At 39.8% G+C, this 23,924-nt stretch overlaps 2 long non-coding RNA genes across 2 annotated transcripts in view; one reads left to right on the top strand and one right to left on the bottom strand.

The window, feature by feature from the left end:
- Window positions 1-23,924, top strand: part of LOC146544024 (uncharacterized) — a 249,925-nt gene that overhangs the window by 30,915 nt on the left and 195,086 nt on the right. The window lies entirely within an intron of this gene.
- The window catches only part of LOC146544025 (uncharacterized), a 34,033-nt gene continuing 18,261 nt past the window's right edge, over window positions 8,153-23,924 (bottom strand). The window contains exons 3-4 of the long non-coding RNA XR_014884474.1: window positions 14,446-14,513; window positions 8,153-9,488 (exon numbers count right to left, since the gene is read on the bottom strand). This is a non-coding gene — a long non-coding RNA (uncharacterized LOC146544025). The remainder of the gene's footprint in view (window positions 9,489-14,445; window positions 14,514-23,924) is intronic.

Raw genomic sequence — 23,924 nt, 5'->3', positions numbered from 1 at the left:
GTTCAAATGCTGGATTATTCCTGACTCAATTTCCCTTCCTGAAAACCACAATACTGTTCCTCATCTGTTGTACTGAGTTGTTGTATTTACCAGGGAATGTGTGTGCAGAATGATTTTTGAACCATGAATGAAAGATGCTCTAGAGTGCAAAGAATTATTGCATTGTTTTTATTCATGACTTGAGCTGGGTTTTAGTTAGTTGTGTGCCTTTGTATGCTGCGTACTGGGTTTTTATAGCAGTGTCGATGTTCTCTGGGTACCTAAGCAGAGATTTTCATTTCAATAGTACATAATTCAGATGCTGGATTCATACCAAATTCACCTCCTCTGCACATTTTAACTGCATTATTAATAATAATATGGTTGATTGCTGATGCTATATATTTGTTTTCTAAAGAGCTTGTTGAGAAGCTGGGCGTGTTAATAAGGTATGGTGTGTTTCTCCTGTGTTCCCAGCAAGACTCCTGCCTGTAGCATGCAACTGGCACTGCCTATATTCTCTTTTCACTGCTTCTAGGCAGAGTGTGCAGGCATTTTCAATTCACTAGATCATTCACAAGTTACCTCCAACCCAACCTTGTCATTGCAATTAGTCACACTTGCAGTGTATGCTTTTTATCTGCCGTATTTTGCTGAAGTCTCATCACATCAGGCCAGTGCTGCAGGGTACTAGACAACAACGAAGATCTCGAGCATGGTTGAAAAGGTAGCCCTGTAAAAGAGAAAAATAATGGCCCCAATCACTGCTAGATGTACTGTTCCCACAGATCCTGCAGCCTTTTTGCCATTCCAAACTACAGTTGTATGACTCCCTTCCCCATTGGCAGTACACCTGGCATTTTCTTTAGCATGGCAGGGAGGGAGAGCAGAAACTCTGACAAAGTGTCTCTGGAGGGAACATGCTGGGCACTGTTTCAATGGGAATCATTTCAGGGGAGACTCTCTCTCTGATCACCTTTTGGCTTACTGATCGTGGGAATTAGGATGGTGTCACGAATGGACGTCAGGCTGTGCAGCATTCATGGCTTTACCACAGAAATCTGAGCTGTCCTTGGACAAATCATCAAAGGTTGCTTTATCTCATCTTGGAAGCAATGAAGTTGTGCTAATACCAAAATTAAAAAGGTGAGAGCAGAATCAGTCTCCTTTGCTTCAGTGATAAATGGATGATTGGACTGGATAGTCTTGGAGGTTTTTTCCAACTTTGGTGACTCAATGAAAAAGTCCTAGTTTTCTCATGCCTCTCACATCTGTAGCTGAGGTGCTTAGAACTTGAGTTTGTTCCTTGGTGTGCTTTTTGTGCAGTCCCTCACATGAAGATTCCTTGGTCCCAGCTGCAATTTTGGGTTCATAGACACTGCGTAGTGATTTCTGTAGAGAGATGATGTTGTGTTGTGAGGTACCTTCCTTGGAAAATGAAGGTTAAATAGCTGCTTCTACTGATATCTGTGGTTGTGTGCTCCTTTATGGAGCTAGGTAAATTTTCATTTTCTGTAAGCATGAGTTATAGCAGGTAGTGATATGTACATACCCTTATGAATTGTGGTACAAAACTTACAGAAGCAAAAACAAAACAAAAAAAAAAGCAAAAATGAGGAAAGCTGCAATTCCATGCCAAAGGCGAGCAGAGCTTCACTGAGCTTCTTTCTCAATTTCTCCTTTTATTAACATAGAACGTTGCTGAATGTTTCCTCAGATATACTGCAATAAGTTCATGCTAGTACTATGCTCGTTTTCTTGGGAGAAAGAGATAGAGCTGCTGCCCCACGAAGGTGTACAAGGGCATAACAAAGGAGCATGGAGCTCCTCTTCCCTTCATCTTGCTCCCTTTTTAGATCAGTGCTGGTAGTTGAAGAAGTCTTTGACAGAGGCTTGTGTCCTACTGCGAGAAAAATGAATGCAGGGACCTACACATGGGTACGGGTCCAGCATTGTTTTGTTAGCAGACCACACAAGTGTAGTGATACTTCCCAATCTCAGCCTGTGGAGGGCAGCATTAATCCTAATCCCAGATCACCCAGCATACACACAAACTATCAGACAGGAGATGAGTCTGAGGAATGCTGCATCATCTTTTGAAGATGAGACCATTTTGCTTGGAATTTTGGTTAGATCCTGATAAGCGGAGTTAAGAATGTTGATGTTACAAACTCAATTGTTGCTATTATTTCTTGTCCCCACGAAAGGAGGAGGGGTGGTTTGAGATGCTTCATAGGCTGTGCATGTGCTCTGCTTTAAGCTGTAGCACTGAGAGACTCCTCTGCTGCGTTTGTTCGTGTTTTAAGCATCTTTCCTCTTGTTTAATAGTGTTGCTGTAATAAGATTAGGTCTGGACTTTTCATTGCTGCCTCTCAAGTTTCGGTTAGCGTGTTCTCAGATTGCAGGAAGCATATTTGAGCATATGCCTATAAATAAGCTCCATTGCTGTCTTTCCTTCTGAAAAACATTAAAGGATTGGAAATGACGATGCCATTGAAGTCTTGGGATCAGTTTGTCTAAACAATGTAGGACCTCATTCCAGATAATATTCTGAAGATGCATTTTTCTTTTTAAGAAGATTTGGTCAACAGTTGACAGGAAGAAAAGGTTAAATAGTAATGAGAAAGTACTGTAATTGCACTTCTTTCAAGACTGGTGCTGTAAGTGATTACATGCATGATCGCAAACCATACGTTGGCTCCACAAATGCAGTCTGCCCTACCTGTATATTTTCAATAAGAAGTAATGTCTCCTATTTCTAGGAGAAGGAAAAAAAAATCTGCTGTTTTAAGCTATATACAAATGATAAAAGCGAAGACATCAAAGTGTGCAGCCTTTCAACTCATGCTCAATTAGAATAAAAGTTTGGTTGCTGTTTTAAACATTTATGGCTAACTAACTGTGACAGCGTCTCAGCTCTGCAAAGGGGATGATTTTGGATTGACTTTTGATCTGACTGACAGTTTCTTATATACTTTGGTGTTGGTTTATAGCACACGAGTCTGCATTTGAATCCACATGTGACTAATTAGGAGCTGTTTATGGTCTGTATGTACACATTCACACAAGAGTAAAAGCTTTTTTTAACTGGAGCCACGTTATTAATGGAAAAGTTAATTTAACAAGGTGCTTGACCTGCAATGTTTAATGCTCTATAACAAAGATTAAAAAAGAGAAGAAAAATGTGTTTTTTAGCATAAAGAAACTTAAAATAGTATTAACAGTAAGTGTGTAAGCTGAGAGGAAGATGCACTTAAAATCCTTCCATACTTCTATGGCAATTACACTGCGAATGTTGTTCAAACTGTTTTACATGTGAGTCTCTCAGTGAGAAACTTAAGTGTAACTTCTGGCCTTTCTTATTAAAAAAAGAAAGACGACGTATGTCTACACCCATCTCTTCATCTACCTTTATCATAAGGGCTCTTGACAACACGAGTACTCCTATCGTGTGTTTGTGCTGCTGAACACCTCTGGGGGTTGCAAAGAGGCTGCAAAGAGAAGCACTAAGACGAATAGGAACATAATAACGTTTTGGTGATAAAATAATGCTTCCGTGTCACAGAAAACGAAGCTGTCAGCATTCCTTTGTAGGCCTCTCTCAGGCTTAAGAAAGGGTCCTTGACAGTTTCAGCATTGCCTTTAAATATCTTATTGAAATGTAGATTAAGACTGTACATCTTATAATGGTTGGAAAGCCTTTTCATTTTAAGTCTTGTAGAAAAGCAAGTATTAAGTAAGTATTAACTTTAGCAGTTATATTTTAGCATTTTTCTCAGGTTGATCCTTCCTAGACCTAATATTTAGATTTATTTAAAGAGGCAGTAGATTACCTGCCAGTACAGTAGTATGGCATTGTGTGCTTTTCTGAGTCACCATGAAGTCAGATTAGTTCTGTCTCTTATTAGTGCCATCTTTCATGTTTTACAAAAGCCTTGTGTGCACACTGATACTATCATCAATGATGCGTCAGTGTTCTTGGGTAATATGTACTGTTTTCAAACATACTGTAGTTTAATGTTAGCTTACTGGGAGTGGAAATGACATTGAAATTTTCTTCTGTAAGCCGGGCTTTTTCAAAATATTCTGGAATTCAGAATTAATCTTTTAACTGTTTCTTCTAATGAAATGTGAAATAGTGTTTAGTGTAGTTATCAATCAATATTTCTTTTGAATTACTTTGAGTCTCAGTTTTTGGGTGCTAACTTTGGACTCGTTTGGTCTAAATTGGGAGGAGTTTATCTTTCAGAAGGCTCTTAACTTCAGAAAGTCAGTTTCTAGCAGTTATTGGTCTCTCACTGTGAAATGGCCTAAGCTGAAAGTACCAATAATCCCAAATCATTTCCACATCTCATACATGCAGATACAAATCTCCACCAGGGTTTAAGATAATAATGGTTAAGCTCATAGGGATATTATCTCAAAGGTAATGACCTGGATGTGATGAGGTAGTCTTGTTGCTGTTGTTTCTTATATAACCCATATTATGTATATAATGAGCTTGATTTTTTGCAAAGCTTAGCTGTTACAAGGATAACTTTCAGCTGCATGGATGTGATATAGTTAATTGGAAGCCAATAAATGTACTGTTTATACACACTGACCTTTCAGAGTGGGTTCCTGCTTTAAACAAGTGCAAGAAATATAGTGCTTTAATGATGGTAGATTCATGTTTGCTGAAAGTATGTCAATAAATATTTGAATGTAGAAGAAAATAGTCTTGGCTCACATGAGATAGGAACAAGACAGCATGAGAAAATGATTCACGAATGAGAAAGATGTCATGTGAGGATGCAGTAATGACATGGGTGCTTTGTGAAGTCCAATAGTGGTAGCTAAGCTTCCGAATAGCCAGCATATAAAGTACCTAAAGTACTTCAGTGGTCTCTGTAAACACTCATATACTCCAGGATATTTTTAATTTTGAATGGTAGATTATCTTTTCTAGGACTTCTAGAATGAGTTGATTGGTGTGTAAGGTAATAATTGAATGGCTCTACAGAGGTTTAATGTGTGCTAGACTTCGTTTGAAGCCAACTGAATTTTTTTGATTTCTTATTCTCTTCTTCTTTCTTGTTCCTCCATTCTTATTTTTTTTTTGCTATGATATGTAGTATTTAATGCTTCATATCTGAAAAGGTAGGAAGCAAAATATTGATATGTCTGGTTTTACAAATAATTGATTTGGAGAAGAAGTAGACAAAACTGTCTTGATTATTTTTGGGGTAGGGTATTTTATTGTTTTTAAACCTGTGTTTAGCGATTAGAGGGACTGCAGAACTTTCAGTGTTGACTAAATAACAGTAACTTGTGTGACTATTTTGAGATGACATGGAAGAGCTTCTCACATGCACTTAGTCACAAAACTGCACTCAGCCCTCTGGTAGGCATTCATACGCTGCTTTTTTGTGCAGTTTTCTGCACAACAATGAGAAGAATGTTCAGCTCAGCAAGTTGTAAGGATTCATGGAAAAACTTTTTTCCTCTTCGGCCTCAAAAAATCAAGTTAAAGTATCATCTAAAATGGCATAATGCTGGAATAACTCCAACAAAAATCTGGTTTTACGTTCATAAATAAAGAATTTTGTCCTCCTGATCTTACTCTGAGGTTAAAATGAAATTGAAAAGTAGAAATGAAGCTTGCTTAGAAATGTGATGTTGTACTTGATTTCAAGCCAAAGCCATGAAAAATAATTGAATTTCCCTTTCTGTGATTTAAAAAAAAAAAAAAAAAAACCAACTTAAATCACACAAAGTCCATTCAAGCTGAATCCAGGGATTTCCACCAGCCAGATGTGAGAAATTCTTGAGAAACTCTGGAATTTCAGCAAATTTTAGATGAACCTGAGATTTGATTGCAGTATCCATAATCAAGATTTTTTTCTTGACTTATCTCCACATAACTGATAGATCTCATTTGATCCCAGTGAATAACGCTTCATTTTTTTTTATGAGTTATGTATTGAATGTGGTCAAAATACATAGCAGCCATTACAAAAGTAGGGAACTTTTCTACATTGTGTTGAACATGTCTGTTTTAGGAAACAGTTGTTTTTCTGCCCTTCTTAGGGCTTTTCAGCCCTTAATCTCTACTTTCTTTTGGTCTGAGATTATCTCAAAGCATTGTGATGGTCTTGCGTGATTTTATGCATTTGTGTTCTTGGATGTTACCATCCATCTCACCAGAAAAACAACTCTGAAACAGTGAGTTCACTCTTTGTAGCTATTGAATACTTCTTTATGCTCTCGTGCTCCCTCTACTGACTCTGAACCTAGGAATGAGATGCCCAGTAAGTACAAAGAGAAGACCAAGCGTGGTTGTAGGGACAGGAGTTAAGAGATAACATGTCTTGGTTTGGTGTTACAGCCTTGATTGCAGGCTGGTAAAATTGGAACCCAAATTGTGGATATCTGATGTCTGGTCAGAAAGGAAGCAGAATACTTAAGTCTCTTCCGGAGGGGAAGTCAGTCTGCAAGTTGGTATTAATTATTAACCTTGTGATCTTTGAGGAGGATGAGGAATACAGAAGCTGTTGAGAGAAGTGCACGTAAAGAACACCTCTATCTTTGCAACTGTTGAGTCCTATCAAACTCCAGGAAATTCTTTAGTACAGTTGAAGCTTTGGTGTTAATATAGCTTTTTTTCCCACTCCAGTGATGGGAAAGCTTTAAATTTTAAAGCATGAGGATGAATTAAGTACCAGCTAACTTGTTTAGACCTGACCTTTTGTCAGTCAGCAACCTTATACAAAAGGTATGTGTTGAAAAGACCAATTCAATGAAGGCATCCTGTCTGAATACAGTTCTGGTATTTTCCTAAATGTAGTCAGAAGTGTGGAAGGATTCGTATCTTCAATTCTGTTGAAGGGAGACAGAGTTTAAGGTGTCTTTGATCCAAATACTTGGTCATGAGTGAAGTAAATTATTTCAGTAAGGTGAGAAATCAAGAACAATTTCTTTCTACCATTTTTCTTAGATTTTCACGTTTGTTTTCCCTCTGATCAATGATTGGTGATGGACCTCTCCTGGGAGTAAGGGCACTCAGCTAGAGGGGAGATGGTCAGTCTATCCTTAAACTGTTGGTGCCATACCTGAACTTCAGCTCGCTAGCATGACAGCTTTCTACGGATGATCTATTTTTCTCTTCAGTTTACTCTGAACAATTTATTAAAACCCAAGTTCATAACATGTAAGATCATGTGAAACTCCACTTTTGCTTTGCAGATCAGTTTGCTGAGATGTGTTGGTGCAAGAGGCACATGGGTTGGATTTGCTTTTCTTGACATTACCTCTCTTGTACTGTCTGTATCTGGTGATTGCCTGTAGATGAATCAGTCACTTGGGTACTACTGCCTTCAACAAAGAGGGATACTCAATTCTGATATAAAGCATTTTGGGACTGAGCTGACTGAAAATAACTGTCTAATGAGAAGCTTCTGTCAGACTCGCGTTGCAATTTTAGAAGACTTTGTCCTTCATCTTTACTGTGTCCTATAACATGGAGGACCCACTGAGCATCTGAAGTGGCACTAGAATCTTGCTAGACAGCTGAATTAAGCTTTATATTTCTTCCTTGCAATTAAAGAAATCCCACCCTAGTGTGGGACCTGTTTCTCTTCCTTGACTACTAAGGACATTATGCATATGCAGCTTGAGACATGAATACATCTAGCTAGGTAAAGCAAATGTCATCACTTCAATCTGTTTTCATGTGGTCAATGCGTAATGCTTATGTTTGTATGGATGTTGTGCCTTTTTTTTATTTTAAACTCCATGTAAGAAGAACAGAATGAACTTTAGCTTCTGATGATTCATTTTCTTGGTTGTTTTGGGGTGTTCAGGCACCAAATCATTGGTCATGATTTTTATTTCTAAATGCACTCCAAACATTCATGTGATGAAAATACATTTCTATGGCTGACAGCAACCACAAGATACACAATTATTGGATTTCTGTCATACTGCCTTGATGTAAGTGTTAAAATATCCCTAATGTCATAACAGAATCAAATTTTAGATATATATATAGAGAGAGAGAGAGAGAGAGGGTATAAGAGTATTAGAAGCATGTCCTCCTAAATGACTTTAACATTGAAGTGTGTTTTTACTTGGAGATTTCAAAACATTCAGCATGCACCTTCAATTTTAATATAGGAAATATTCAAAGGCTGAAGCTAGGTGATGCAAATGGATTTAGAATGTGAAGTTTATTTGGGACAACGTAGAAAAATGTGAGAGGAAATCTAATCTGCACTCCAGGTTCTCAAGATTTATTTTTCTAATTCGGGTTTATCACAAGTTTCAGTTGTCCCCAGTCCTGCCATGTTGGGACTGGGGCTGCCCAGAGCGGTGATTCTTCAACCAGATGTGAACATTCACTTCAGCTGCTGTATGGGCACTGACCAGCTTTGTGTGTGAATCTGTCACTTGCTTAAGAATTTGCCAGACAAAAAGTCCTCCTAGATTGCTTTTTCCTTTTGCCACTTCTCCTGAGACCTGCAGGGGTTATTTCAAACTGGAGCCAAGATTGGACTCACGACTGCATCTTTAAATTACATCACCAGGCATGAACGGAGCAAAACTCCTAGTACTTCAGAATGTTCGTAAGATTTTTGTATTATTGGAAGATTGAAACACTTGTTAATATTAATTTACATTTTTCTAATGTTTATTGCCTAGCTTTGAGCTGAATTAGTGATTTATTAGACCACAAAGTATTACCCGAATTTTTCTTGCTTCTGATGTGAAACAGCAGTAATAGGCAAGCTTTTAGATGGTGAGATCTTAAACACCTGGAAAGAAAAAATGTTCTGTGAAATGGGGGACTGAAGTATTCAGGTTTAAAACAGCTTAGCTGGGATGCAAAATGTGTGCTCCAAATTATTAGTGTAACAGTAGATGGATTTGAGACATCTCAGTCTTATTTTTCAAGTGATGGCATTCTCAGTTCTGTTTTTCTTCTTCCCTTCTCTGGTCAAACTGGGATGCAGAGAGTTATCAAAAAAGAAAAGGGTGAAAATAAGTGACAGAATAACTTCATATTGATTATTGCACTGGAATATAAATACATTTTATTAGTGCATAGGTTGAAGCAAGCTTCCTTCCCCTTGTTAGTAGATGAGATTCTCCTTGATACACTTTAATGGGTTTATTCTAGTGTAACTGAGAAATTTCACAATTTTCTTTTCTTGTGGAAGAATGTACTTAAAGTTAACAAAATAGGCTGTGATGTTCCTGTGTATTCAGGTAGGTATGTTTGTTTAATTCTTGTATACTTAGTTTTGCATGTATTAATACAGGAGAAAAAAAAAAAGGGGTTCCTTATTGTTTCTTCCCTCCGTTAATAATCTGTCTCATAAATAATAAGAAGTGAATCCTCGATAGTTTGCAGTTTCTCTTCTATAAGGTGCCAAAGAAGTCAGTGTGTTGTCCCAAGGGAGTAGATGAAAAGGAAAACGAGTGTGTTTCTGTTTATTTTCTTGGCTCATTGCTTCATGGATATGCGGGACCTAAGAAATAAATGGTGGTCAGAAAGGAACAAACGCGTTTATTAGGGCAGTTAGAAAAAGATGCTGTTTTTCTATTTGCCAGGGTCCTTCTGAGTAGCGTGTTTGGCAGCTACCAAATGACATGGCCTGCACTGAGCTGATTTTGACGAAGCCTCTGGGATGTGTTAAAAAGTAAACCAGAGCAAATCATGTACTGGAAAGCATAACTCAATCAAGGAAAAATGTATGATTAAGGGCGACATGGGCAAGGAAAGCTTTGTCAGAGCTCAGGGTAAATATTTGTATCAGTGTGAAGTGAAAGCTTCACACTGCTGATGTCAAGCAGCTGGAATTTTCATTGTTTATAAACTTTTGTTGTTACAGTTGGGTTTTGGCAGAAAAGGTAGCAAAGAGAGAACAGTTTCCCAGCAAGCAAGTCTGAATTTTGATAAGGCAGTTTGAACGGGTAGAAATACTGCATCTTCACATTCCTGTGTCTCACAGCATCATGTGTGACCACCAGTTGCTCTGACACGCGGTTGACCTGCCCTGTTGGAGTTGTCCAAGCACACTGGGCAAAGCTGAAGAGATGCTGCAGATGGCTGCTAGCCCTCTCGAGAAGGCAACTAGTAACCATCAGCTCATGAGACTTAAATAGCTGCTTTAACAACCACAGCTCTGTCTTGTTCAGAGTCCAGAGTTCATTTGTCTTCAGAGTGTTGCTGGCATGAGTCAAATATTTTAAAGAGGAAAATATATGACCTATTTGGGGATTGAACCCAATTCTTTGGATTCTGACCAGGAGACTTAAGAAGATGAACGAACATGCTACCTTCCCCCACCCCGTAACCCTAATGTACTTAAACTGCAGCTATGGGCATGTGTTGTACTTTGCAAAATACTTTATTCTGCAAGTTGTTTTATTAGTGTGTTCCAAGGATTTGAGATCTAATACAGTTAATCTGCAGTGATAAAATTTTGGGGATAAAATTTTGGATTCTGGTCCTGTGTAACATGAGTTTAGGTTGTGGTTTTGTGGTTTTTTTTTTTTTTTTTTTTTTTGGTGGGAGCTCCCAATATTGGATATACTTTAGTAAACTGCAGGTCAGCTGCTGTGGATAGAAGTTTTTAACACTGGTGGTTCTTACGGTGCCATTTGTCATTAGGGACATGATCTCAACTGCCACTTCAGGTTTTGTCTCTAATGTAGAAATGAAAAGTAAGGTATTGTAGAAGCAACCTGCAGGAGAAAAAGTGTTGCAAGAAAAATAGGTAAAGCTCTGAGAATGGCTATTAAATTCCCAAGAAAGGAGCTATTGCACTCTAAAAGAAGATAGGTTCTGTTGAAGAGCTGGCTGGGGGTGTGACTGGAAAGCGTGTGCTCCTCTGCACATGTATGTGAGGATGCTTTCAATTTTAAGAGCTCTGTATTTTAGTCAAAGCAAACCAGGGGCTATCCCTGCCAATGAAAAACGGTGCTCGGCAAGAACCTAACAACATTACCCAGCTGCACTAAGAATAGAAATCAAGCCCCTGCTGGTATAATTAAGAAATCTTCACTTCCAGTCCCTGGGCTTTAGAGACCTGGATCACTCACTAATTCCAATTTAGAGAGCTTTTTTGATAAGAGCTTTTGTAAACTAGGAAATAAGCTGAGAGTGAAAACTTTTCATTGCAAGTATTTTAGTTACGCAGTCAGGCTGTTCAGTGTTATTTAATGTTTGGTCTGTCCTGGAGGGAAATCAGATATCAGCACTGAATTGAAGAAATACAGTGCACTCATCTTCCTAAGGTTTTCTTTCTTTCTTTTTTTTTCTGGGGGGGGAAGGGGGGACCATGGCACTCATCCACAGTCTGCTGTCTTACATTTGGAGAAAACATCAATTTCATTCATAAATGTGTAGCCTGGCTTGGCAATAATCTCCTGAGCCTCCTGGCTGCTTGGAGCTGCGGATAATGTAGGGGCAAAAACTCAGCCTGGGCACAGATGGATGTTTGGGTGAAATTAATACCTTTCTGCAGCATAGACTCTGTAGTTGATTTTGATCTCATTTATGTTGGTCTGGGAGCTGGCTACGGGAGTTGATCTGGCTGGCAGTGATGGGAGGGTTCAGTGTCTCACCTGTTTACCTCCAAACAGGATAGGTAGACTGGTGATATCTATATATTGTTTCTCTCTCTATGTGGGAAGAATGTCAGCTGTAGAAATGCTGAAAAGCTTGACTGAACATCCACTTCTTTAACGCAGGTGGACATTGATTTACTTTCACTGTAGCTTCTCTTTGACTCATCTCTTGTTCATTGTTTCTTAACATTCTTCCTTCTCACCAGGCTCTCTTCTGCAGTATCTTTGAAACAGCATGCAAATTTTGTACTACTTCTGTGTGATTCAAACCTTGTAACCCACACATTCCAGGAGGTTTAAAGACACTGGTGAGATCACCCACCCACTCATTACTTATTATTTTATGCATGGTAATGGAACAGGTCAAGTATATGCCTTGTAAAAGTGTGCATCATAACTATTACACTGCACAGAAGGTGGAACAGCATATTCTGTTTCTAATGCTGTCACTGACATCAAGTTTATCTTTTCTACTTGCTTTCTCACCTGGGACATGAAAATGTTGGTACCTATGATGATTTTGGAGGTATAAATTTAGAGTATGTTGGACCAAATGAGATAATGATGCTTATCGAAAGATCTTGAGATGGAGAATTCTCATATGGCTTGTCTGCTGTTTTCCACACATTGAGTGTAAGAACACTTTGCCTTCGATGACAGACCTTGACTGCACTGATAATCTATTTATAGCAGGTTTTTAAGTTAACGATCTCTATTGCTAGTGAGATCTTCCCTCTGTACCTCACTGTATTTTCTGCTCACCTCTGCTTTTTCCAGTCATGGACTGAGCCTTAATCACCCCCCCATTGCTTGTACCATGTGCCTGTGCCTATTTATTTATTTTATTTATTTTTGAACACAACAGCTGTAGTAGGAGGAGATTATGGTCTGAATTCTCCTGCTTTACAGAGGTTTCTCGGTGTTCTTGCTGATGTAAATCATGTCTTTGCTGTCCAGGATGAGATGTTGCTCATGAGTTTGGGCTTTCCTCCTTCTAAGAGTTGGTGTTCATTCTGACATATGTCTTTCCAAACAATACTGTGATAGGAATCCAAACATAGGAAGTCCCTCTAATGGAAGAGGGTTTCTGCTTCTCAACAAACCTGGTGCTGTTACTGTCAGAACTCTGAGTATCAAACAGAGCTCAGGGCTTTAATCTAGCACTGGGCCTTCTTGGAGTCTGAATTAGCCAATGAACACAATGTGCAATAAATGTCTATCTTCCTCCTTTTTTGATTTCTCTCCTTGCTTTAGAGGCATGCAGCATATTTGCTGAGCTTTTTGTGTAAGTACTTTAACCAGGTGGCAGAAGATGAATGATGGTGGTGTCCAGCAGGTCTCTTCTAATCTTTCTGATATTTGGGGGCACTGAGGTTTGTATGTAGTTATCTGCCACTTGTACAATCAAATCTCTTCTCATGGTACGGTGGGGAGGTGCTCCCCGCCCCGTGTGCAAAAAAAACCTGAGCAAATGACTTCCTGCAGCCTAATGTTTGTTCTGATCAACTTTATTCCCAGGGAAAATAAGTCTCCTCTGCAGAAGAGCTGCACCCCAGGCAGATAAGCAGGGAACTGGGCTCTGTGGGGCCTGGTGAGGTTCTGACGATGGCCCAGGCTTTAGATACCACTGCAATTTACTTGGGCGTGCGGCCCCCCTCCATGTGATCTGCTACCTTCCCTCAAGCGCATATGGTGCACTCTGCAGATATGCTATTATATGCCACCAGTAACAAAGTTTGAATTAGTCTTGAGGAGTTTCATTTGAGTAAACAGAATATTGGAAGGATTGCATTTGATGCTTTCAGAGACTGGCTACTGCTTTTTCAAGTTACAATCCCAATCATATTTGAAGCATTTTTTTTTTTTTACTTCCTAAGAGTAAAAACACAACTTAGGCAAACTTTTTTTTTAATGGAATGATGAAACTACTGAACTGCAATCAAACTGCAATAAAAATGGCAGATGCTGTCAGATGATACGAAGCCAGTGCGAATGAAAGCTAGAGAGAGGCAGAATCCTCAAACTAATTCCAGGAAAAAGCAAGCTTTCAAAATACAGAAAGCCAACTAACACGAAACGTACTCGGACAACGCAGTCAATTTTTGCATTTACCCAAAACGTAAGTGTGTATCTCGAATTTTCAGCAGTGATAGGAATAAAGCTGAAGCTGAGCGTTGGAGCAGCGCAGAACCAGCTCTGCAGAGGGGACTGTAGGTGGAGCTCGGCTCTGCGATTCCTTGCTGCTGCTCCACAATGAAGCGATTGTTTCCCGTCTCCTCTCATCAATTTCTCCTTCCCTCTCTGTGCTTTCTGGTCGCGTGTTCTATTTATTTTAATGTATACCTTTGTGAAAAGCCTGTCTGTGAGTGGTTAGATATCCCGTTGATATGTGGCCTTCTGGGGGGGAGAGCCGGGGGAAGGAGTGCAGTCTATTCCCATGACATCCGTGGGCTTTGTAGAGCCAAAAAAACCTTCTCGGGAACACCTAATCCTTGGGTTTGCTCCAAGGACCACAATCTCTCTGCACAACTGACATGGGCCGCTTGGGACACTTGAGGGCTTTAGGTGTGTCTCTCTGAAGTCAGCCACAGCCAAGCATGAGGCAAATGTGCCCAGACCAAAGAAAATAAATTATGTGGGCTCCAATTTTCAGCAGTTATGAAGTATTAAATTACACATCTGAAGTATTCACTCTGGGATTAACCCTTTGGAACCCACACTGTGTTGTGGCGGTTCCTCCCGGTACTGGCATTTTGAAGGCACGTGGGTCATCAATCGTAAGGCTGGAGTGCTGATTGAAATATGTTGTAATTAACAGTTAACAGTAAAAAGGGAGAGAGGGAGCAATGGTACCTGTGCAAGAGGAGGTGTGAGGAGCAGCTCTGGCCCTGGTGCTTTGCTGGGTGTTTTCTGGAAGGACTCTGTGCCATTGCAGTTTTAGGAGGAAAAAAAAAACAACAACAACATAATTTTTTAGACTTCTTTGGAACCACAAACACAACTTGCAGCACATCATTAGCATATGCTTTAGCACAATTAGCACTGCCCTGGTGGCTGCCTCTTCAGTCAGGTTTGGAGAAGTGGTTGCAAACCAACGCAGTTTTGCTGAGTTTCTTGCAAAAATCTACTTAGAAGGCATCAGCTCTTAGTAAGAGATACAAAAAGTACATCCTGCCCTGCCTCCCTCAAGTATTTCTGGTTCCCCACAACCATCTGTAGCATCAAAAATCTGGTACATTATGTTGCTGCAACTTAGTGTAAACCCCACTCTGGAAAAACAAACTACTGACTTTTATCTGTGTATTTTTAAAGGTATTTTCTGAAGCAAATAATTGGCTTTTGGAAACGTTAATAAACAAATAGTTATTCAGAAGGAAACTTTGGGCATTTTCACATACTCCCCTCTTCTTGCACTGATTAAAATTGGGAATCTTCTTGCAAGCCAACCCCAAAGTAAAATTTGTAATCGGCCTAGGAGCTGCTCCTTCACTGAGATTGTTGAACCTGGTGCTATCATGTTATCTCTTGACATATAACGTTTTCCCAAAGACTTAAAAAAAAAAAAAAAAAAAAAAAAAAAAAAAAATAATAATAATAATAATAAATAAATAAATACAAAACACACTAGATTTTTTTTTTTTTTGAGCCTGAAGGACAGATCTGGGAGATGCAAGCTTTGTGATTTAAATGTTGCTTGTACTAAACCACCCTGTTGCTGCTTTGCTGTCCTGCTTTGCTGGGGCCATGGGTGGCTGCCATGGGTTCTCCTGGGGAAGGGGTGGATGATGGGGGCCTATGGAGTGCTGGGCTGGAACCTCCCATCAGGAGCTGGAAAGGGAACTGAAGAAGAACAAGCAATCTCTTGGGGATCAGCTTTGAGGTTTCAGAGATTACTTTGGCCCAATCTTCAGTCTCTCCTGTGGTAAGGAGAGCACTTCAGTGTCCCCACACAGTACCAGCAATGCTCTGTGTGTTGTGTGTGCATAAATACCATGTATGCATTTCGGAGATGACAAGTTGGCACAGTTTGTATTAGAGATGAGTATCTCTGGCTTGAGAGTGTCTTTCAAAGTTCTATATTTCCCCTTTCCCTACCTTGCTGATTTAGTAGATCTCAAGTATGAGTTGGTTTTCCATCTATGTATTTTTAGGAGAGCTTTCACGAAAGTGTAGGCTTGGTGTTTGAGGGGGAGGCAGTTGCAAGTTATCAGTAAGAGATATCAGGAGAAGTGGAAGGAGGTATAAACAGGATATTTTTGTATATTTTTAAAATGACCTTGCAAGTGAAGATTTCTTCTGTAGTACTATCTCCAGGTCTTTAAAGTCTGCTGCATTAGAAGAGAGGGAGAACAAATTAGAGAACGTGTGTAGAGGGAGATTCTTTTTAGCCGCTGGACCAATGCCCAGCTGGTGGTTGCTGCAGGGCAATGGAAGTGTGTGGGGTCATACAGTGCTCTGCTGGTGGGCAGAGACTTGTGAAGGAAACCTCCCTGCTGTTGCTCCTAGATAACATCGCTGTCTTTCCTTAAACCATCAGCAATTCCAGGCTTTAAGCTTAAATGTCTTGTCTTGAGTACAGTGCTGAAGTTGTGCGAATTCACCTCTCTCTTCACTCCTTCCTCCAGCCCTCAAGAGCACGAGCAAAGCCTATTCTTAGGCTTAGCTCTGAATGTGTTTCCTTCTGTGGGTTTAAGTCAGGCCCTTAATGCTCCTTATGTCGTTTTTGTGGTCAATTTTTTCTCCTCTTGTGCTCATAAAGTTCAGAGACCTATGTGGTGTACACGCTCAAGTCAGGTCTCTATTTATACCCATAAGTCCTCTCAAATTGGAATTCATCCTTGAAGACCCAGAAACTGCAGGAATTTTGCCTTGTTATACTTTATTGCAAGGACATAAATTGCTTCCAGTAATCACAGTTTTCTATGCAATGGTGTTGTAGCTGGTGTTTTTGTTTTTTTGTTTTTTTTTTCCCCAGTAGCAATAGGGTGAGGAGGTGTTTGTTTTTTCTCATCCGATTCTTCATTGATACGTGACATCTTGTTGACACCAAAAAAGTGACAGAGAAATAGTTGCTTTTAGGACCAAACCTAAAGCATTTCTGGCGTGTCTGAAAATCAGGGGTTTTGCCTGCTCAAGAGAAAAGAGGATTTGGAAAGTGTGGAATAGAGCTATACGCAAGGGCTTTAGTGTGGATTAGAGCACCAAAGCATTTTGGCACGTTTGGGTCTGGGCCAGCGCATCACTGAGATGAGGCCAGATGAAAAACTTGGATCTAGCTTCTTTTCCCAACTCTCCCGGATTGATGCTTGGGTCACTGGTTTGGTTCCAGCTCTAGGGGAAGCTGGTTTTCTTGTGTTCTGGTTTTGAATACCTCGAACATATGAATTTTCTAGCATGCATATTTAAGACACTCAGTTGATTTTTTCTGAAGCTTTCCTGTGTTCTGCTTTTGAACCCAGTCAAGCTCTCGTGTAGAATTTAGAGTCAAGTGGAAAGTGAGAAAGCTGGATTGTAATCAGAGAAACCCTGTGAATGTATGAACTGGGAGGTAAGGGGTAAGGTGCCTCCAGTGACTTATTAGATCCAAAACAGCACTGAGGATATTTGCTCTCCTGTTCTAGGGAAACCAGATCCAAGTGGTTTCTTTGCTCTGTTCCCTTTGTAAAGTAGCTATGAGGAAAACTGCAGACAAGTCTCAGCCAGAAAATCCATCTGGTATGAGAAGAAGGGGCCAAAGTACAGCTCTTTGAACACTCAAGTCTGCCTTCTGTCTTGACTAAACTGTCTCCTATCCTGTCTGTTGATGCGGTCTCCCGTTCACTGGTGCTCTTCGCATCAACTTTACTATAGCACCTTCACTATCCACATGCAAAGTAAACCTGTGTTCAGTTTTTGAAGGATTGAGCATAGCACTTAGCGACCTCGCATCCTGCTCGCTTTCCTCCTCACGCTTCTCCTGTAGCAGCCCCGTGTCTGTACGATGGCAGGGCAGTGATGGGCCGTCAGGGCTCAAGTCTGGGGAGCGGAGGAGGCTCTGACACACCTGTTCTTACAGATGATGCTTAAATTCATGGGTGGTTCCAAAATCTTTCCCCCAAAATATTTAATATGCACTTTAGTTTGCGACTTTCAACCAACTTGAGAAGAGGAAAAACAAGTTTGTAGTTGAGCTTGATGTTCAAGCAGGAAGAGAACATGCAATATGACAAGTTGAAGTGAAAAGATAATTTTGAAACAGTAAAGATAAAGCATTTATTTCTATGTAGAATAGAATTCTCTATTCATACGGACTTAAAGACAAGTTCACAAAATATAACACTTGCAAAAAAGAAAAAAATCCTGTATATATTTTCTTCTTTCCTCGCAGAGCAAAGTATGGCAATGGCAGCCACCTCTAGCTAGTTATTAGAGGCTGTTCTCAGGCAGTTTCAGGGCAGCAAGAAAGTGTGCTCAAAGGTAGGATCAGGCACAGCTGCAACAATATATCCCTGAGGGCATCTAATGTGCATGGAGTAGAAGCTAATGGATGTGTCTAGAGATGGTTTAAAACTCTCCTTTAACTTTTCTGTGATCCAACTGTGAAGGAGATTACTCTAATTTTTACGTGGCCCAAAACGCATCCACAAGTGGGGATCACTTCTGTGTCTGTTCTGTGACTATTTTCTTTCTAATGCTTAACAAAGCAAGGTTTTGCATGAGTGTTATCCAGCAGTTGGTGATACCTATTCTGCAGCCATCCTTCCTCTTTGTGCTGTGTGCCAGATGGAGACAGGCATGCTGGGGATACCATGCAGTAGAGAACTCACACCCATCCTTGCGGGGAGGTGGACAGTAGGAAGACAGGAGGAACTGGAGCTTGGGGAAGCAGGAGACCTGAAGTTACAGTGGGCACACTGTGGGCTGCCATCTGTGCCAGGATATCTGAAGGCTCAGAGCACGGAGGTTTAAGAGGCATCTGGACAAATCTCAGTCATGTGATCTGACTTTTGAATGGTCCTTTGTGGAGCTAGGAGCTGGACTCGATGATCCTTATAGATCCCTTACAACTCAAGATACTCAGTGATTCAGTGTTCTGAAGGTGAAGGTAGTGTGAGAGACTCTGGGCTGTGTCAATCACATCCCCTTGAGAGCCGCTGCCATTGCTGCAGTGACACTTGTGATTTGCAAACCATGATGGGTTTAAAAGCAAAACTTGCACTGTATCAGGTTTTCTTTTAAGAACAGAACTCATTTAAAAAAGACAGTTTCTCTAAGGTTTCTTTAACCCCATTAACACAGCTGTTAAGAACATAACCACCAGACTGTGTTTATTTTTTTGTGGGAATTCTTGGCAATCACTCAAGAGATGCTATTTCCCCCCAATTATTTATTTATTTATTTGCTTCTCCCTCCACTAGAGGCAGAAATTCAACTTTTCCTCTGTTGATCTGAGTAGGAAAGCTGCCATCAGGGCTTTCTGCTCAAGTTGGCTATGGGTGTAGCAAAAACAACTGTTTGTTTCATATTAGCAGAGGGCCGAATCTGGTGTTTTGGATGACTTGATATGGTTTTCTTCACGAAAGAAGAGGCAGATTTGGGTTTTAGGCTCTGAGCATAAAGATGCATCTGGTCTTTGATTCCAGCGCATTCAGCTGCTATCTGCGCCTGCCTCTCTGTTTAAGTTTTGATGCAAGGTATTCATGCAAACAGTAATGCAACTTTTATTCTTCTACTGTTTCCTGGAATATTGCATGAGAATTAAATGTCTCTTTTAACTGAACTTCTGGAAGAGCCACGCATAAATATCAATAATCCCAAAGCCACATAAAACCCGTCCGTCTATCTCTTGGTAGAAAAGCACAAGCATTAAAAGTGAAATTCTGATTTTCTGAATACTGAAATTCTAATCAGTAAAGATCTTTCTTTCTTTATTGAACTCTTCTATACATAAAAATAAACTTTTAAAATCTTAATGCTCTCCTTTCCTCATCTTTCTCCAGTTTTGACTCCATTCAATGTGTCACCCAGAATCAGAAACAAAAAATGTTCAGCTTTTCTTCAAGTACGGTGTATTGGGTGGACAGTAACATTCTCCTGTAAATGTGTTAATTCTTCTATCAGTATTTCTTGTGCTGTTTTTTTTTTACAGCATGAAGTATGTTTACTTCTAGACTTCAATGCATGATATTGTGTCAGTAAGAGGAAAGAACAAACTTTGAACAGCAGATGCTTGAAAAATAAAATGCATGCTGCTTTTTTTTTTTTTTTAGTCACCTAAGGACAATTAGTAAGGTTACTGTTAATTTTGATCTAAAATAACATTTTTCTGACATTAAAGAAGGCAAAACAATCCTGCTATTGTAAAATGTGTTAAAAGTTACTCATGATAATTTTTTACAGTTCCTCTGGAGAGAAACTGCAGGAGTGATTAGAGCTTAATTTCATTTTTATTTCCATTGTCTTATATATTATTAAGTGGAGAAACTAGTGTTCTAGCTATAAAACTTGTCTTTTGCTCGGGGAAGGGATGGACGCCTAAAAAAGATGGATTCAGCACAAAGATACTGTTTCCCCATTTTTAATCAGGTGTTGGGAACAGGATTTCCCACACGCACTGCTGTCTTCATTAGTAAGTATGGATTTAGGACTGCTGTGAAAGGTTAGGCTAAATTGTCTATTGCAGTTCAGCAGCTTGAGCAACCTTAGGAAATGCAAGTCTTTTAACCTTAGTACAGCAGTGATATGACTTAATGGTGCTGTTATCACCTTATAATAACGCAACTGCATGCGAAGTAAGTTGTCCATAGGCTGTTGTCTCCTGCAGAGATGATGGCTTGCCGTAACGCGGCCCAATGGGCAATCTTGAGAGAAACTGCCTGAGATCTTAAAAAGGGCCAGTCAATTAATTTGTTCCAGCCCTGCAGGTCAGGAGAAAGATAAAAATTGCTGCTGTTTACAGCTGATCATCTTGTATTAAATATAATTATTTTAAGCATTCAACTCAGTTTTCCATGCGATGTGCTGGGGCAGGGAGCGTCCGGTCTCCGTGGCTGACTGGAACTTTGCATTTGCTGCTCATAAAAAATAAGGCATCTTGGCCTTGTAATATTGGGTTATTGGATCTTGTGTGGGCGTCAGTTCCCATACTGTTCTGTTTTCCTTTTGGTGTTTTTCTCCATCTTGCCGTTTACCTGCTTGCTGTTTCCCATGCGGTTCCTGGTGGCATTGTGATGGTGCTGATTTTATGTCCACACAGCTCTAGAGTTCCCTTACCATATGGTCATCCTGATGTTACCATTTGCCTCAATCATCCTTTTTGTAGCTGCGTGAACATCTTAATTGATCTCATGAGCTATGTTAAAGATTTATAACAGACGTCAGTGTAGTTTATTTCACAAGCACGTAACTACGCGTTTCGATTTGATTGGGGCATCCTCACCTCTTGCACATAAAAAAATGCTTACAAAGTACATTCTTCTGTCCCCGTGGAAAGATAATGGTCATCTTGAAGGATATTAGAGACCTTGCTTGACTTTAACCCTACACAAAAGAATAGGCTATGGACTCTTGGATTGTTGCTTCACTCTCTTAAAATAACACTTAGGAATTCTTCACTTCTCCCCTTGTAGTAGAGATAGTAGAACTCTTTCTGAGTAAGATTCAAAACCATGTGTTGATAATATTGTTAAAACTAAAATGCATATATCAGAATGGCAATGGTGCCAGGAGCTGCTTTTGGCCAGGCCTGTGTTTCTTGGTATATGCAGTAGAGGCATGTGCAATTAATAATGTTGGCAAAAGGAGCACTGTAGGAAAAGCACAAAATAAGAGGTTTGATGGTTTCTGCAAAGTACTGTGCCCATTTTTTCATGCAGAAAATGAGTAAATCATTACTTTAAATATGATTGGAGCATAACATAGCATTTTCTGATGGGGCTTGTCAGAGAGCGTTTAGAAAAAGCTGCATGTTTGAAGATAAATCTGATCACAGAGAAAAGAGAATGTTTAGAGGTAAATAGGAAAATGATAGAAAGCATCTTTTGTGCCATAAGAAGAGTGTTTGGAGATCCAAATCTATCTTACTGAGAATTTGTTCACCATTAATCGGTCAAGATATCAAACTATAGTGCTGTTGTTGGAAATCATCTTTGGTCGGAGACTGTTTTCACTGGCTGAAGTCTGTGTTACCTCCTTTCTCACCTGCATGGTTGTGGTCTTGAGCTTGAATCTATGCCTGCTTTTGGCTTAGGGTTTGATTTCAGAAAAAGAAGTGTGGCAATCCAGTGCCCATGTCTACCTGTGCTTTCTGGGTTGGGCCTCTGAGTAATGCCACGCAGCCCAAGTCTTAGTGAGTATTGCCTGTACTGCTCATCAAAATCAGATGCAGAAATCCTCTAAAAACTGTAGAGAAATTAAATGCGGGCAACCCATTTACCTGGCCACATAGCCATTGCTTCATATCCCTCACCCATGTTTGACTCCTCTGTTCTCATAATGTGGATATATTTAAATGCTTGCTCTCTATCCATGGGATTACTTGCTCTTTTTTTTTTTTTCTTTTGTCCCCGTGTTCTCTACGTAACCCATCTCCAGCAGAATCTGGCAGTAGGTTGTTTCTAATCTGAAGTATTTGTGACTGAATCACTTCTGCTCTCAAGTACCTTTAAGAAGCCAAAGACTCTTCAGTGGTAAGATGAAAGTCTGAACACATTTGGGTCTCGTGTTCAGGCTCTGGATGAGTGTTTTGAGAACCACGTGCTTCAGCAGCTATTGTAAAATAGAATGGAAATCTTTGTATTGAAGGAATCATAATCTTGGTTCTAGATTCAATAATTTATAGTTAGCATTCTAAGTCTATTCAGATATGTTAGGAAAAACTATACAAAGCTGTGAGGTTTTTTTTTTCCTAACAGGTGGACTTAGCCTCAGATGTTCATGTAGGGTGGCAAGATAGGAGGAAGGTGGAAAGGAATTGGTTATTTTCCTTTATCTAGGGAGTACAGAGTAATTTATACAACATTCTGGAGATAGATACAGCTTTTTTTTTTTTCCCTCCAGTCCCACGTACTTCAGTTTTTAAAATTTTGCAGAGTTAAATAATGAGAGTGAAATTATTGGACCCGAGGAGCCCAATAAAAGCAGATCTTTCTTGACTGTAGGAAAGCCAAGATATCCCTGGTTCTTCAATCTTGCATCTTCTCATCTCTAAACACCTTTACGCAGCATGTGGCCAGTTCTTTAGGAAAGGAAAGAGCAGACTAATTCTATGGTTGTTATGTAGGAAAGGTCCTGTCCAGTTAAGGCAAAGTGTTTCATATGCAGGTTTGTATACCGTTTAGAAGATAACACTGGAAAAATTTTTCTAGTTGGTGGCAAATAAAATAAGTGAAATGAGCTTAATTGAGAGTATCAATGAAATTGCAGGAGCTAGCATGCAATTAAATTGTGTGTTCACCTTGGCAAACCAGGAGTGATTGTACGTTATCCATCTCTGTAGCCTTCCCCTCGTGGGAGCTGCATGTAGGACTGGCAGCTGAGCACTGGTTCTTGAAACCAGAGTGAACCTCAGCACCAGGCCTGTGTTTGTACATAACATTGCAACAGCTGGTTTGGATTTTAAAAATTCTGTTTTTATTAGAACGCTGACTCTTGTTTATCGTTATTGATTTTATTGGGTTATTATTGACTGACTACACCCCATGGGCCCATTAGTGAAGTGCTAGTAAAGCATTAAAGGAAGACTTAGGCTTTTCAGTGCTTTGTACTTATAACACTTGCTTTTATCAGTGATTTTTAGCCAGCTGCCTAGCTAGAGATGTGGGCCGTTTCACCCACCAGATATTGCAAAGGGGACAAGAAAGGAAATAAATTGATGCTGTTCAGCATATAGAAGAATAGAACTTTATAAGATGATTTATTGCTTTGTTGGAATAATTCTAATACTTTTGCATCCTTCTCGTCCAGCTAAGACTTCTGGCTAATGTTGGATAGCGAGCAAACCTACCGGTCTTATTTGCAAATTAATAAGAATAATCTACCATAATTTTGTCGTTTAATCTTTCCATGTGGAAAAGGAAGATTTATTTTCTTACTCATATGAATCAAATGATGCATGCTTGTCTGCTAAAGCCCAGATGAGAGTTGAGTGGAGCTGTACATTGGTCTACATGCTATCTTAACTAAAACTTTAGGAATCTCTGATTGCTCTCTCCTAATACAGTGGATCTTCATATAGCACTCCTGACCGTCTTACTGATCCAAATCATCTTTCACCTTAGTAGACGTTTCTCTTTTTTGCTCAATAGAAATGAAATCTCCATTTACCTGCATACCTCAGTGGAGAACTGTGGGGT

This window comes from Meleagris gallopavo, chromosome 7 (assembly GCF_905368555.1).
Source record: "Meleagris gallopavo chromosome 7, MGAL_WU_HG_1.1, whole genome shotgun sequence".
Lineage (NCBI taxonomy): Eukaryota > Metazoa > Chordata > Aves > Galliformes > Phasianidae > Meleagris > Meleagris gallopavo.
The sequence above is the reverse complement of the archived record's forward strand: the minus strand, read 5'-3'. Positions and strand labels throughout refer to the sequence as shown.